Source organism: Ptychodera flava, chromosome 3, assembly GCF_041260155.1.
Source record: "Ptychodera flava strain L36383 chromosome 3, AS_Pfla_20210202, whole genome shotgun sequence".
NCBI classification, from domain to species: Eukaryota; Metazoa; Hemichordata; class Enteropneusta; family Ptychoderidae; genus Ptychodera; species Ptychodera flava.
In genome coordinates, this window is record NC_091930.1 from 25,429,572 (window position 1) to 25,445,772 (window position 16,201).

Consider the following 16,201-nt stretch of genomic DNA (forward strand, 5'->3'; position numbering starts at 1 on the left):
AACGACCCTGGTGAGGACCATGGAAATAGTTCATTCAAACTAATCAAATCCATGGCCCAAAACTAGTAAAGATCTGATTTAACATGACTTTCAGGTGACAAAGCTGTGGAAATAATGATAAAAATACATTGAATTGAAGTAAAACATAAAACATTGTGTATTTTTTCCAAAATAAATAAATAAATAAATAAATAAATAAATAAATAAATAAATAAATAAATAAATAAATAAATAATACAAGTCAGAGATGCCAGCAAAGGGAGGACTGAGGCAATGTCAATGTCAATTCATGGCAAGTAAATATCTTTATAATTTTATATTGAAAGAGTGACGATTTGTTAAGTTTTTGATGTAGCATGGAAGATTGTTTTTGTAAGTAAATTAGAATGACCGCCCTTTATAAATCTTCCTATTCTTTTCTAGGGAAATACAATGACATAGTATGTCATTTTTAACAGTCTACCTGCATAGTGCACTTCATTATGATGGTGTATTTGCGTACGCCTGTGAAAATTCGAAAATGTAAATCTAAATAATGTGTAAACAAATGTTACTCTCGAGACGAATGACAATCTGCAATCGCCTGGCGTCTAAAGTGTTATATTTCTTCCATGAAATGATATTGGTTTCGCAGTATGTCTAAAATTTTTAACGTAATTGGCATTGCAAATATAGACATGTGAATTTATTTGTTTTTTATTTTGTTTTTATTCTTAGCCTTAATTAGCCTTAAAGTAATTTTGTATGACTTAATATTGCTCACATCTGTTTGGCTTGCTCACTCTACGTCTTCGACAACAAACGGCCAGTACAACGATGAGTATTAAGAACACACCAGCACCAGCCACACTTAGAGCGATCGGAAGAGTTGAGGACGAATCTAAAGGAAATTGAAATTCAATTACTCATGACTTGAAGATAAAAGCGTCTTAGTGTGATTACTGACATACGTTCTTAAGTACATACGCATGTAATTCAACACCAGGGCGATCGAGCGTTAAAGGGACAGTGACTGTCACGGCATCTACTAATAAGGAATTAGTCACAACGTCAATTTTTGTATTTAAATTGAAGGGTTGTTGCCTTTAAGATGTGACACGGCTACTTTTTTTAGATGAAGTAAATGGGTGTAACGCCCTGTTACAACCGATAACATAGTAACTAACCAAAACCCGATAACATAGTGCAAACCTTTACGTAATATTTTTTCCAACCGATAACATAGTAAAAAATTACCGATACCGGAGTATCTTTTCCTAACCGAATTTACCGATAACATATCAATGAACTAATTACGGATGAAGTGACTGATAAGTCTGCAATACCGCACCGAATAATCGATTACGTATTAATAAACTAATAACGTATAACGTATCTGATCAAGGGATTAATGGGGAGCGATCGATCGCTAGATAGATAGCTAGCTAGCTAGCTAGGTAGATAGATAGATAGATAGATAACAGACAGACAGACAGACAGACAGACAGACAGACAGACAGACAGACAGACAGATAGATAGATAGATAGATAGATAGATAGATAGATAGATAGATAGATAGTAGATAGATAGATAGATAGATAGATCACTCGATCGATAGATAGATCGCTCGATCCATAGATAGATTGATCGATCGGTAATCCGATCACTCTATCGATAGATGGATCGACCAATAAATAGAACTATCGATCGAACTATCAATTCATAAATTTTGTTGTACATCGATCGATGGAACGATGAATCTATATATTCGATAGAATTGAAGATTAATCATTAGATAGATCGATCGACAGAATGACATATTAACCAACCAATGCGTTTGCTATAGAGGCCATACATTTAGCTTTGGTTTGGTAAAAGTATAAAAGTATAAGTACTGATAAATTAAAGGCTCGTAAAGAGCGGCAGTTGGTTTACACAAAGAAACCTATCGAGAAAGAAAAAAAAAAAAAAAAAAAAAAAAAAAAAAAAAAAATATATATATATATATATATATATATATATATATATATTATATTATATATTATTATATATATATATATATATATATATATATAATATATATCACACACACAAACACACATCAGGTAACATTCCTGTTGACTGCATCGCAAGATGCACGAAACTCTGAGTAGCGAATAATGTTTTAATCAAATAATCCAGCTCCGTAATTTCATCTACCTATGGCTCTAGTTCAAAAATTGAGCACTCTGCCAGTCCGAAGAAGACATCGATCTACGTCCTTCTCACATATATATATATATATATATATATATATATATATATATATATATATATATATATATATATATATATATATATATATATATATATATATATATATATATATATATATATATATATATATATATATATATATATATATATATATATATATATATATATACATATATATATATATATATATATATATATATATATATATATATATATATATATATATATATATATATATATATATAGTCGTTCTGTCAATCGATCAATTCATTCAAACATTCAATCGATAGAAAGATCGATCAATAGATAGATCAATGCATCGATCGATTATCAGTCGATCTAGCAATTGATAATATGATTGATCAATCGATCGAGGATAAATCCCTTCCCATGAATCTATTCCCATGAATTACTTCATCCAATGAGATATCATTTCATTTGATACGTTATCGGTAAATCTTTTGATACATTATCGGTTAAGAATAATTACTATGTTATCTGTAAACTTTTACTATGTTATCAGGTTTGAAACATATTGGTTAGTTACTACATTATTGGTTGTAACGCGCCCTCCCTTTTAGAGAGTTTGTCCGTCACGTGGCCAAGGCGTGTGAAGGTTGATTCAAGATCGTACGAGAGGGAGATATTTTTAATTAATTATTTGTAAAAGTTGAATGAGAACAATCGAGTACGGGATATTCCACGGTGTGATCTTGTTTACTCTTTAGAAACATCAAAGACCGGCGGGAAAATTGCTATTTGATGACCATTGTATAATGATAATAACTTAGTAGTTATGTAGATTTATAACTTTGTAGCGAATATACACTGAGATCAGAATTGGAGGCGTGGCGTGTCACGAGCCATCATTAATACAGATTTGAAGTTGTGCTACAATCTGTATGTTGATGTGTCAGCTTCACTTACTGAAAGCATTATGATCCAGGCTGGTACCTCATTTTCTAATTCACCAAACTACGAGCTCGACAGGAATTCAAAAGTAAGAAGACAATTAGAACTCAATAACACACTTATACTTGTTAGTACTTTAGGGTAACGTTCGCTGTAGCATCGATGCTAAAATGAATGGCATACCTTGTTTAACCAATTCAACATTTTGTCTTGCTATTGGTGGTATGCCATTGTCTGCTTGACATGTGTATATCCCGTAGTAAGACTCATCTTCGATTGTAATAGTCACTTTACTCGTGATTGTGTCGTCTCCATTGCCTTCGTTTGAAATTATGTTATTCTCAGGATCATACCATGTTTTCACTGCTGCCGGAAAGCTATCTACAGTACACTCAAGTTCAACAGTTTCACCTAGGTCTGCTAGGACTTTCTCATCGGCAATGTACATTTTTGGTGGATCTGAAAGAATAACTGTTCTAAATTTAAAGAGGTGACCCATATATATTACACATTTGTTTTATTTGCAACCAAAAAATGTAATTTAAGATGTTACACTGCAAATTTTTCTGGTTTGCCGGCCAGCTAAATTCAAGCCAAAATAAACCGGCTTGTTTGTCAGTAAACGGATTGTTTCGAGTTGTGAATTTTGGCTTATATTTGGCTTTCTGGCATGCCAAGTCTGGTTTCTGTGCATGCCAGTTTGGGTTTTGATACGGCATATATACATGCCAAGTACAGATCACTTCAGCTTGCCAGTAAGCCAGTTAGTACTAAAGAATGGTTTACAGGCAATCCACTATTATATGAACTAGGCTTGCTAGCAAGCCATGTTTAAGATACTGTGGCTTGCCCATATACCAGATAATGCTGAACAGTAGCTTATTTTTAAACCAATACCACACTTCCATGGATCAATAGTAAGCCAATTCTGGTTCCATCTGGTTTGAAGATAAGCCAATATTACTGCAATGTGGCTTACAAACAAACCAATTTCTGACTAATTCTGGTTTACAGGGAAACCACTGTAAGGATTCCTCTGGTTTACCAACAAGCCATTACAAGCTGGCTTGCAGGCATGCCAATCTATGGCTTTTTGTAGGGCTTGCTGACAAACCAGTTCAATATTAGCCATATTTCCGGGGGGGGAGGGGAGGGGGGAGGGATAATTATTTCTGACCATCCTTCAAATTTAAATTGGATGTCTTCAAATTTTGTAGACACAGAGGAGGATTATCATCCCATGGAATGGCCTATTGGGTCCTCTATGTGATGGAGCTACACAAAGCAGGACTGTAAAATATCTGAAACACAAACAACAGCTGAAATAGTTAGAAATCCTGCAAGCTACATTAAACAAAACAACAACAATCATCAAATGAATTTCAGACTAACATTTATTGCAATTTACAAGAAATGAAACAGTCTTTGTTGCAACATAATTGAATCTAATACTTACAAGGGAATACTAAAAATGACATTCTTATGAATGCTACTTGTAAAATCATACTGATAACATAATTTAATGCATCTGATGCAAAATTGCTAGCTGTTTCACTGGGAAATCCCCTGTACACTGCAGACCACTCATAATTGTCAGCCCATTTACTTCTCATCCCAGCTTTGTCAAGCCAGAAGTACTCTACAAATTGAAATGTTCCTTTCACACATCTGATGTAATCAAAGTTTGAAACCCTACATAACTAAGCAAACCTAGCACAACATTGTCTCTTTCCATGCTGCAGAATATAACATCTTCAAGAAACAACACAAACTGGTTCCTCCTTTATCGACGAGCACACCTAAACAGGGCTGCTGCTTTGCATCTCGTCCACAGAATGTGAGTTTCCAGCATCCTGCAATATAAAAGATGCAAACATTCAAACTCTACAGTCCAAGATGAGCTCCTGGTAAAACACTCAGTGCCAGCTACTTGTACAATGAGGGCAAGGCCTAGGAACTGGTATGTTTAGGGAATTTGTACAAGTATATAACAGTCATGTTCTTCCACAGAATGTGGGTTTCCAGCATCCTGCAATATAAAAGATGCAAACATTCAAACTCTACAGTCCAAGATGAGCTCCTGGTAAAACACTCAGTGCCCAGCTACATGTACAATGAGGGCAAGGCCTAGAAACTGGTATGTTTAGGGAATTTGTACAAGTATATAACAGTCATGTTCTTAAACACATATTTGACTGCAAATTTTCAAGTCTTTCTTGGTGCATCAATAATCTGACATGACTGCTCAGGGCAAGTCTCTCAGTATGACAAAGATAGCTCTTACAAGTTACTGTCAATGTCATAGGCTTGCTGCAACAGTGCACTGGCAAAAAGTGTGTGAAACTACGGAGTGAATTTCACGATAATGAATTTCAATTCAAGAATATCAAAATGATTATTACAAGACAAGATATATCAGAGTCACAGTGCAATGTCCTTTTGAGACTTGCAAAGAAGTTAGTAGACCTTTGAGAAAGCATTTTATCACTCTGGCTATGCAACCCTCATCATTGATGATATACTTCACATGTATGTAGTTTGAAATAAGTAAATGAGGCTCCATTAACTGTAACTTTTGTCTACTTCTTCAGTATTTCAGTACTGTTTATCAACTACAATTTCTTGGTCTACTTTCCACAGCATACTAAAATGCCAAGTTTTATAGCCTGTATATTTGATCATTTTTATAACTGACTAATGAAGTCTTGTACGGCCCTAAATGAAATTTTCAACAATAACAATGCTACATGTACATACTGTATTGAGTAGCTAAACATTGGGGATTTCATCATGCTTCAATGACTTGAATGGGAAACTGCAGTTGATAAGCAGAACAATTGTACTGGACTGTTCACACACTAGGTACATGGATGTAAATGCAGCTGTGCTAGTTATTTTTCTGACTATGCTATACTGGGGATATTATTTTAATAGCTGGTAGTCTCTGTTGCTTCTCAGGGCTGGTACAGCTGTGTGTACATCCCTGAACCAGCCCTCTGAAGGTAACAGGGTTGTATGAATATTCAAGTGTAGTGTTACACAATGTCCATGCACTGAATCTGACAGTAATCAAATCCAGCATGATGAAAGCTCAATTAGCTGTAACTTTTAGCAATTTCCAAGTAATTTTATTTTGTGCAAAAAAACTGCAGTTTCTTGTTCTACTTCTTAAGGCATGATGAGTGTCAAACATACATTATCAACCCAGTTCATATGTGCATATTTAGCATTGTTACTGTTGAAAATCAAATTTCAGTCTGGAATACACCCTTTGTGCCTGTCCTGAGGGGACATGGAACTATGGGAAAATACTAACCGGACGTGCGGTAAAACATACGACCTATACTTTAACATGGAAAGGTGCAATTTTCGAGTGAAAAAAAGTGAAATACGAAGTGAATATTTATGCTACAACAAGAAAACACCTAGTGGTGCATTGGACTAGCTTAGGTAAGTGTTTGTGTGCATTGTTTAGCAAGGTAATATTTTATAACTGTAGATATCGGTGATTTTTGGCACGCGAAGCGGGCGAGTTGTAGACTTTCATTTCACTATGTACAATGTATGACGGCGTAACATGGCCAGTATGTCAAAATCTTCAGAATTATGGGTAAAAATTCAAAATTTTAACGAATTCATACTTTGTTGACTTATGTTTTCATTGCTGTGTTTTTATTTTTGAAATATTTGAAAAAAATTGAACATTCACGTAAATTTGTTTCCGCTGAGCTACTACGGGTCCCTTAGGTTCGGGAAGTGCACAGTCATCATACCGGCGCTACTGTCAGCAGGGCCATGTGACACAGTTTGCGTCACCCACTCTCGTATGAGTCTACAACTTGGCCGCATCGCAGGCTGAAAATCGCCGATATCTACAGTTATAAAATAATACGGAGCTAAACAATGCACATGAACACTTACCAGAGCTAGTCCCATGCACCATTAGGTGTTTTCTTGTTGTAGCATAAATATGCATTTCATATTTCACTCACTTTTTCCGCTCGAAAATTGCACCGTTCTGTGTTAAAGTATAGAAGTCGTCATATGTTTTACCACACTTCCGTTTAGTATTTTCCCCTAGTTCCATGCCCCCTGGCGACAGGCGCAAAGGCTATATAGAACTCATTTGTCAACAACAACAATGGTTGTTAAACATGTACACAGTACACTGTCAAGCAGAATATTGGTATTCATGAGACTGTTATATAGCTATCAAAACTGCAGTTTGTACACACAACAATGAAGATTCAAATTGCTAAAATTTACAGCCAATGTGCCTTTACTAATTTGCACAGAATTATGGTAACAAATTTTTTCAACAAGCAATACTTACGTCAAAACCATAACCATTTGTCCAACTGCAGTTTTTCCACAAAAGACACTCTTGAGAACCGAGAAGTTTGATGCCTGTTTAACAATCAGGAAAATGGTAAATTATGTCAATTCTATTCTACTTCTATACATCAGAATAAGATTAATATCATAAACTAGGTGCATGCAAGTGCCTCCCCTCATGTGATTGATTATTATACACCTGCTTCTGTAACCTATTGAGTTTCGTTGTACAGTAAGTTTCAGTATCAGAGGATGCAGAGTCAAATAACTTTGTGGCGCAGTACAATAACATTTGGTGTCATTGGACGCTATTTGACATTTGCCCTCAAAAAACCTTTACGTCAGTGCAGGGAAAAAGGAGAGATGATTTTAAATTTTTAACAAAAAGTATACTTCTAAACATTCAGTACTTCACAACGTTACTAGTGGTGAATCAAAACCCTGTGAATTAGAGTTAAATTATGCTGCTGACCTACAATTTCTATCATGTACACTGTGCTGCGCAGGTTTGAGTTTAGTTGACACGCTGAATGTGTTCTCAGTTTGCTTGCAATCGCCTGGTGAAGTATGTGACGGGCATCCCAAAAACACTTTGACTTTTTTGCGGAAAATTGGACCAAAAAGGTGTATAATAAAAATGCCGAGATTTATGTCCTTGTACATCGTACGCTTTAGCATTGTCCGAGAGGCGTAGCATCGAGGACAATACCTCCACTGCACTATGTACTCGGACATAAATCCCAGAATTTTGTGAACAACCTTAAATTACAATAATAAGTGTAGTGCTTATCATGTATGTTGTGTGACTACGACAAAGATATGTCACAGATATGTAATAACAGCTGAAATTTGAACAAAACCCACATTGTTAGAGTAATATGTGGAAATATGAGGAACATTCACGCCTAACATGATTATTATCGCTGCACACAACGATATTTGATCACCTTTTATAATCACTTTCTGAGTTCCACCATATCTGAGGGCAGAGTCTTCATTCTGTTTCCACATTGTGCTCAGAGAATCCATTGTTAATTTGTGGAGCTGAAGGCATTTTCTGTATCAAGTATATCATGCCCTGGACCATCTGTTGAAAAAGAAACAAATAAGTATCTATTACCAGTAAGTGGAAGTCAATGGTCAACATTTGTACGTGAAGTTATTTGCTGGAAATGAATCACTTTAGTATGTACCTGTCTTGAATGACAAGATGGCTCACAGGATTTGTGTAAACAATGACGTTGAAGGACCCAAGTTAAAATCAAGCTGTGGAAACATAAAGTTGCCTTGAATAACAGAATCAACCATTACGTCATTTCGGACAAATGATTTGTGAGGTATGTTTGTCTGTATTAAATCATCTAAGTTGCCAGGTCGAGGTTATTATCAACATAACCAAGAAATATCATTCATGAAACAGTCTAGTTTTGTTATTGAAAGAATGGTATGAGGATACCTGCATCTACACCATGGCAAGTCAGTTTGCCGTCATGAAAGCCATACAAACACCGTATAAAAGGGACACACACACATCAGGCCCATTTGTTACATCCTTGGCAATCATCATTGATATGAATATATGCACTAGCTGCAAAATTTGAAGCGCTACGGTGAGGCGGTTGGGAGTTTTGGTTTTTGCGACCTCACTCACCAGTAGCACTACAATGCCGACGGCCGTGTAGAGTTCCACCACATACATGAAATAAGCACATCCCACTGGACGAGGCGTGTTGATGTGAAATGCTACATATTTGCTGAATTTGGTCGTACCGATTTATCACTACTGAAGACAAACACTACACAACACTAACCTTGTCGTTTATGGGGTTTGGAATTTGTTCAAACATGTCGATCGCGTTCCATACACCATGGATGTAATTTTTTTTTACATCCATGCATAAACATTGACTGAGCGTAGGGCATCCGTGTTTCACTGAGCCGCCTGTACCGGAAGTTGAATGGCGGCTCCCAGAAATGTTTTCGGAACGCGATCGAAGTGTTTGAACAAATTCAAGCCCGGTATAAATTAATGACTTTGCACATCTTACACAGAATATAACACGGAATAAAGCTTACTTTTACTTGCCTCAAATTCCAAAGACGTCGGTTCTTTCTTTCTACCTCCATGCACAGATCTAGCGCCTAGTAGCGGGACTGTGCTCCATCGAGTGACTCGATGCATGGTTGAACGAATGAACACAATACATGTAGTTTCGCTGTACATAACATGTTCTTCCAAAGTCATATTTCGTCGGTGATGGAAGCCATTGCTGTCGACTGTTATATGGGAAATTTTGGAGGTAAACTGACGGGGACTGCCGTACTTCGGAAAGGTTGGACGATCGTAGACTGCGTAGAGTCACCGGGTGGAGGGACGGTGGTAGAGTACTGTCTCGGCTGCACTGCATCTCGGCTGTGGCTTGGCGCGCAGACAGAGGAATTCATACGCCACTCCCTTTGAAGTGAAGGGGTGAGGATTCCACTAGCCAGCGGTCACTTTAAGAGTACGATCAATCAGCAAGTACAATAATTCTTACATATGTCACGGTGATATAATATCTATAACGAAGTTCACATTGACTCGGGGAATCATTGTGTAAAATTGAACTATGTTAAAGCGTAATGTTACAAAGGGTGAACCGTGGGTCAAAGGTTACGTAATGACCGCGACCGTTGACTTTATTGAAACACGTCACGCGTGGACACACGTATACGTAACGCTCTAAATTATCATCAGCGGTGATCTGGCTTGCATATTTTTGGCACGTCATGAGCCATAAATTATTGTGGTTTTTACTTTCGTTGTTCTCGCGGGAAATGCAGACAATCCGACCTATAGGCCCAACATTTATTTTTGCATGTTAATGAAAGAAAAATGACGTCATTTGCGATCAACACTATTTCAGTATTGTCAATTAATTCCTTCAAATTATTGTTTTGATATTTATGTACCCGCATACTTGAAGCAAGTTCATATCTTATGTTCAATTGAAAACATCCCAAAATTGTACAGTACGACAAAATTAAAGCTAATCAATCTGTCGCACTGAATGCAGGCATTGATGCGCACCGTCCTCGCTGTTATCAATGTAGTGACGTGATGTACGATTCTGGTTTAGATATTAACCAGTGACTGTCATGACAATGGCTTGAAAACAGGCCGATTAATTTCAAGTGCATGGATGTTTAAACTTAAACCATGCTCACAAAGTTGCCACTTGTGGTTGGTTAAAAAATGAGCCAATGAATTTGTCGGTATATAAGCAAACCAACGATGCCAGTGGCTCAAATTTAAACCAATGAGATTAGACTATGAAAGGCTTAAAAAGAAGCCATTCGGCTTAAATTTATGCCATGACGGGCTTGATAATAAGCCACCCATGTATTGGTATGAATACATGCCATTCATACTCTTTGTGGTGGCGTGACTGCAAACCAAAAAATCTTAGTGGATTGCGGGCAAACCGAAATATTTCAAACTGGTTCACCCGCAAGCCACATACAAACCAAGTGGTTATATTTCAAGCCAGAAGAATTTGCAGTGTAGTGGGAGTTTGGTGGAATATCTACATTATTGACAGAACAATTTTAATACCAGTTGTGCCCTTTGGTGACTATTTTAAGACAACAACAGGCATATAAAACGACAGTCGATATGAAATCATATGGACAAGGAGAAATTAAAACAGGACTTAACTAAATGTAGGTAAGTGTATACGATGTAGGTAAGTGTATACGACGTAGGCAAGTGTATACGGTTTGTATATATAATAGCTTTAGGCGAGTTGGACACGTATTGGGACCTTTCAATGAAGAATTCTCTGCAACATATTAGCTCATAGCAATGCCATATGTTCTCTGCAAGACAAACGTTATTGTCATCTTTAATTTACAATCATTGTTTACATAATGGTTGTTTGATACTTAAAGTGGCACTCCCATTTGGTAACATTTTTAAAACACATTTTTTTAATGCCAACGATCGATATTTGACGTTGCGACTGTGCACTGATCGCGCGATATCGATAAAAACATGTCATTTACCGAGCGTATTTTTCACATCCCGAAGTTTTACGATCGTTTCTGATTTTGAGCCGAATTCCCCCGAAGGTTTGTTGTTGTGCTGATCGACAATATTCTAGGGAGTCCATAATAATATCGAACAACGCAATTAATTTACCTCTCACTGCGAAGACTTTATATACAGCATTATGCCTTTACCTCAAGTAAGTTTTTAAAACTTCTCCTTAGTTTTTGTCGTTTCATTACTCTAAATCAGTTGTATTATATTTTTAACCCATACCGAATAAACATCATTTTTTACGTGTCAAATATTAACCGCCTTCGATGACTACATTTTGTCGTCTGCCACACAGTACGCCGCGCGCGTGGTATGCGTCTGTGTATATGACGCGGCAGCCGCTTAGCCGCAGGTAAACCGGCAGGTAACTGTACTCGTCACCTATGCGAATTCTGGTGGAAAGAGCAAACTTTTGTTTTCCGGGTTGTTTTTTTTCGCCAATCAGTAAGACTCAGCTTTTTCCCACTGCACTGGGCATGGCCGACACTGACGCAAGTAGTACTGTGGCGTACAACAGCGTCAGTGTAGATTTGTACTCAATAGCTTAGTTGACAATGGCACCAGTGCCGAACGCTCGATGTTCGGAAGCTGAATTTAGGTGGGCCACCAAAATTCAAACTTTTACTTTTATGAGGACATGTTTTATCGATATCACGCGATCCGCGCGCAGTCGCAACGTTAAATATCGACCATTGGCATTAAAAATGTGTTTTAAAAATATTCAAGTGGGAGTAAATTCCATACTCTCTAAATGTTTTTATTTTCTCTTCTCTGTACTAACACGATCGTGTTTTCCGTCAAAGTTACAATGTGGTTGAATTATGACTCGGGTTTGTTTGTACCTATCGTACTTTTAATTTTTTTAAAGTTTATTTCCAAGTGAATTATCCAAAGTGTTACAATAGGGAGAAATCACACAAGAGGATCATGGCGGACCGTAAAGAATATTGCCTAAAACACAAAAATAAATATATAGACTTTGCCGGGCGGAGAAACAGTTGTATGCTATGATTCTATCTACCGTATACACTATTTAAACCTTCCTACATGGGAAGGTAAAAACTATTTTTACCGATACTGATATCTTTGGAGCAATTTTCAATGATACTTACAAATGCCTGTACTGCAACAAGACTGTACGACAAGAGAGATGAAGGAAACTTTACAATCCAAAATGCTCCCTCCCCAAACCTAGACAGCTACTCTCTCTCATGGTTTTAAGTCATGAAGCAGAATTTTACAACAATTATAATAGTTTGCCCCAAATCCTTGCTTGCTCAAATGCTATTACTAACAGTCCGCTTTATCCGGTTGTCGGCTTCTACTGAAAACTACGTATATTGCACAAGTCTTTTATAGTATTTCAGCTTAATAGGGAGTAATTCTTTACTTGGTGAACCAGCGTAAATAATACATGTAAAGAAAAAACCTGTACTTACAGGCAACTTGCTGTTACCATCTTTTTGATGTGCATGTACAGGAGGATTATTTGATTGAAGTGCAAAGGACAAGTACACTTTAATTCCATAGAAAAATGGTCTAATTCACTGTACGAAGAATTGCGCCAATCACTTCCCAACGTCCCCTCTGTTGGTACAGTTGGAAGGTCTTGAATTATTACGACAACTGTATTGCATCAACATTTTGAATGCAAATTTTCGGTGCTGAATTTTTTAATGCTTTTTCGTCATGTTTCTTTATCGTCTACATGTTTTTTCCTCGTGTTTGATTTAAAGACTCTGACATAATCGTATAACGTGTTATTATACTTCCTTCTTTTGTACGACCTGTGTTCATTACTTCGTCTGTCGTTGCAAAACCATGATAATTATTTTTACTTTCATATCTCTTTCTGTCATGACAGGACAATGAAAAGGTAAGAATTACCGGCTGCTCGACAAACTGCTAAAACCGAAAAAGTAGGCCTTGAATTTTTGACGAAGTTAACACGTTTTCTGACCTATTTAGGCCTAAATCATAATAGACAGTACACTAAATTCTGTCATTTGCGAAATTTAAAAAAAACCCAACAAGTAAGCATAACATGTTTCTTGCATGATCCAAATTAAAACATTTTAGTTCAAGTAATTACAACAATCACATGATTTTATTTTTAGCAATGCACCTATTTTTATGAGTAATTTGTAATATTGCAACAGTCAGCTATAGGACAACCAATATTGTTGATAAATTTGAAATATATAAAGATCCGATTCTCCCAGACTATTTCCAATCATGTTAAATGTAAATTCAAGCGATGTACTGCATAACGCTGGTTTAAGTGTTTCGTTTGACAGGAAGTAGGGTTTTAGGCCAGTGACATAGGTGCATGATGATACGTGTACTTGTAATGAGTCTCAAGTAGATTTTTGCAGCTGCCCGGGAAAAATTAAATACAGGTTACATGAACTTACAGTGTACTATCAGTATTTGTTCCGTAGAAGAGGAATTTTGACTACCATCGTGAAATTTCGTAAAAGCGACGCATTCGTAGATACCACTGTCCGATCCTTTGACTTCATTTATTGTGTGCTGTAAAGTCGGTCCCTCCTTCTCTGCAATTGCTTTCTCCCCGAGTAACAGCACCATTCGTTGAGGGTTTGGATTTCCATTTCCAGCTTGGCAGTGAAACAGTACATTATTGCCCTCTGCGATACGTGTTGCAGGATGCAATGCCATTTTAAGACTTGACAAATCTGTAGATAGCACCGGAAATTATGAAAGTGAGCACTTGATCATGGTGTTATCAATGTTTAAAACTTTAAAATGTGTCAAGGCCACACACTAACGATATCACCATTACCCACTAACAAAAGCTGTAGCATCTTTGCGTATCTCTACCAGTGCATGTTCTGTATACGATTGACCAAAGGTCACAGACCATTAACTTAAAAATGAGTTTTTCACTGCCTGAAAATGAATTCAATCTATGCTCCCGACATGTTGTATATACAATGTTAGGTTGACAATTAAAAACAATGAAGATTGTAAGAACATGACGCTTTTGTTTGTTTTGGCCAAATTGAGCATCTCTGCGTTTTATTTTTATATTGATAGTGTGAGTACGAGGGTAAAATGGCTTTTGCTGAAGTGTTAAGAGAAATCGACTTTTGTTTAACGAGTTTTAAAACACGTTCTTGCATTTTGATAATTCACTTTGCTTTGGGCGACATAGCAGAACTGATCGGTATAGCCGATACAAGGTGAACTGAAAGGTATGTGAATGTGCTAACATGAAAATGACGCCAAAGGTTACGCTTCATGCGACACAAAAAATTAGCAGTAGGAAATTGAAAACGTGATTTGAGAGAGTTTAAATTCATTTGAACTTGTTAACATATACATATTTATCTGCATTTTACAAATCTGTCAAGATTTAAATGAGGTCAAAGATAACCTTCTAACAGGGGCTATGGAATATTTTTTAAGGGGGGCTTAAACTTAGGGCTAAATAATTGATAAAAAATTTCCAAATTTTCATTAGCTCCTGTGTATCGTCTTGGAGAGAGAGAGAGAGAGAGAGAGAGAGAGAGAGAGAGAGAGAGAGAGAGAGAGAGAGAGGAGAGAGAGAGAGAGAGGCTGACTTTCGATAGTGTCTGCACACATATTGTGATTTTTGGTTGCATATTAAACTAATACAAATGAAATCATAATCACAGCGCCAAATTGGTTATATGAACACCAGATAGGTGATATTATCGTCGTAGTGAAAGGAAAACATTGACATTGTGACTTTGAATGACTTTGTGTTGGTTTTCATTTGCAGGCTTGGTGTGTTTTGCTGAAGCACAGCGAGAGCCAGGACTTTTGATTTCCTGACTAAATTCTCAGAAATGGCCCCGCTTTGCCTCACCCATGATTTGAACTTCTGCAAATGATTCGAAGAAGGTAAAAGTTCATTTAATTTCAATTTTATTAATTAGCCAGTGCCGCAATGCCAAGGAGTCTGTGTCGTGCGTGCGGCGCATTGGACGTCATCACGTCTTGGCTATACAAGTTTAAAAATATTATCTCAACGGATTTCAAACCTTCTCATATTCCAGGTCAGATGCTTGATAATTTGCTTTTATGGATAAGGTTTCGCTTTCAACGCTGTGATAGATAGCAATGACCTACAGCATGCATGCTGGCAACTCGGCAGAAGACTGACTCTGGATAGACTAACGTAATCTCCTTTTGTTCTAGAATCACCCTGAAAGTTTGGCAGATACGAAAAGTGACAAAACTCTAACTTCTTTACATGTCATTTTTATTTAGAGTTATAAATACGATGTTATCGACGACTTTCATCCATCAAAAGACCACACAATTACCATAAAGATAACCAAATTCCGTAAGGAAGGCGGGCCTACTGCCTTAGTAACGGTATTATTACAAACATTAATTTGTATCACAGACCAATAGAAACACAGACTGGCTACGGGTATTGTTTAAGGCGTGAAGCGGTTACGTAAGTGATCCGTCTTCGCCCTGGCTCAGGTTGCTCTCGCCTCGCTTTTTCGAAGAGTGCCGACCATGCACCCTTCGGAAGTTTACGGATTTTCGCCAATTTTAAGCGAAAATATGTTTGGCAAAATTTGTGCTGTTGTTATCGTGTGGTGCTGAGTGGAATCGGCGTGGTGGCGAAAACGGGGAAG

General features: G+C 37.0%; 1 long non-coding RNA gene across 2 annotated transcripts; it reads right to left on the reverse strand.

Moving 5' to 3' along the window:
* Positions 1 to 4,524: 4,524 nt before the first annotated feature.
* LOC139129792 (uncharacterized) lies at positions 4,525 to 9,624 on the reverse strand. Of its 2 annotated transcripts, none has more exons than XR_011551678.1 (4): positions 9,570 to 9,624; positions 8,444 to 8,570; positions 7,482 to 7,555; positions 4,525 to 5,001 (listed from the first exon to the last, which is right to left on the reverse strand). It is a non-coding gene; the product is annotated as an uncharacterized lncRNA (long non-coding RNA). The 2 variants fall into 2 exon arrangements; XR_011551677.1 differs by having other exon boundaries at positions 8,431 to 8,570.
* Positions 9,625 to 16,201: the final 6,577 nt, after the last annotated feature.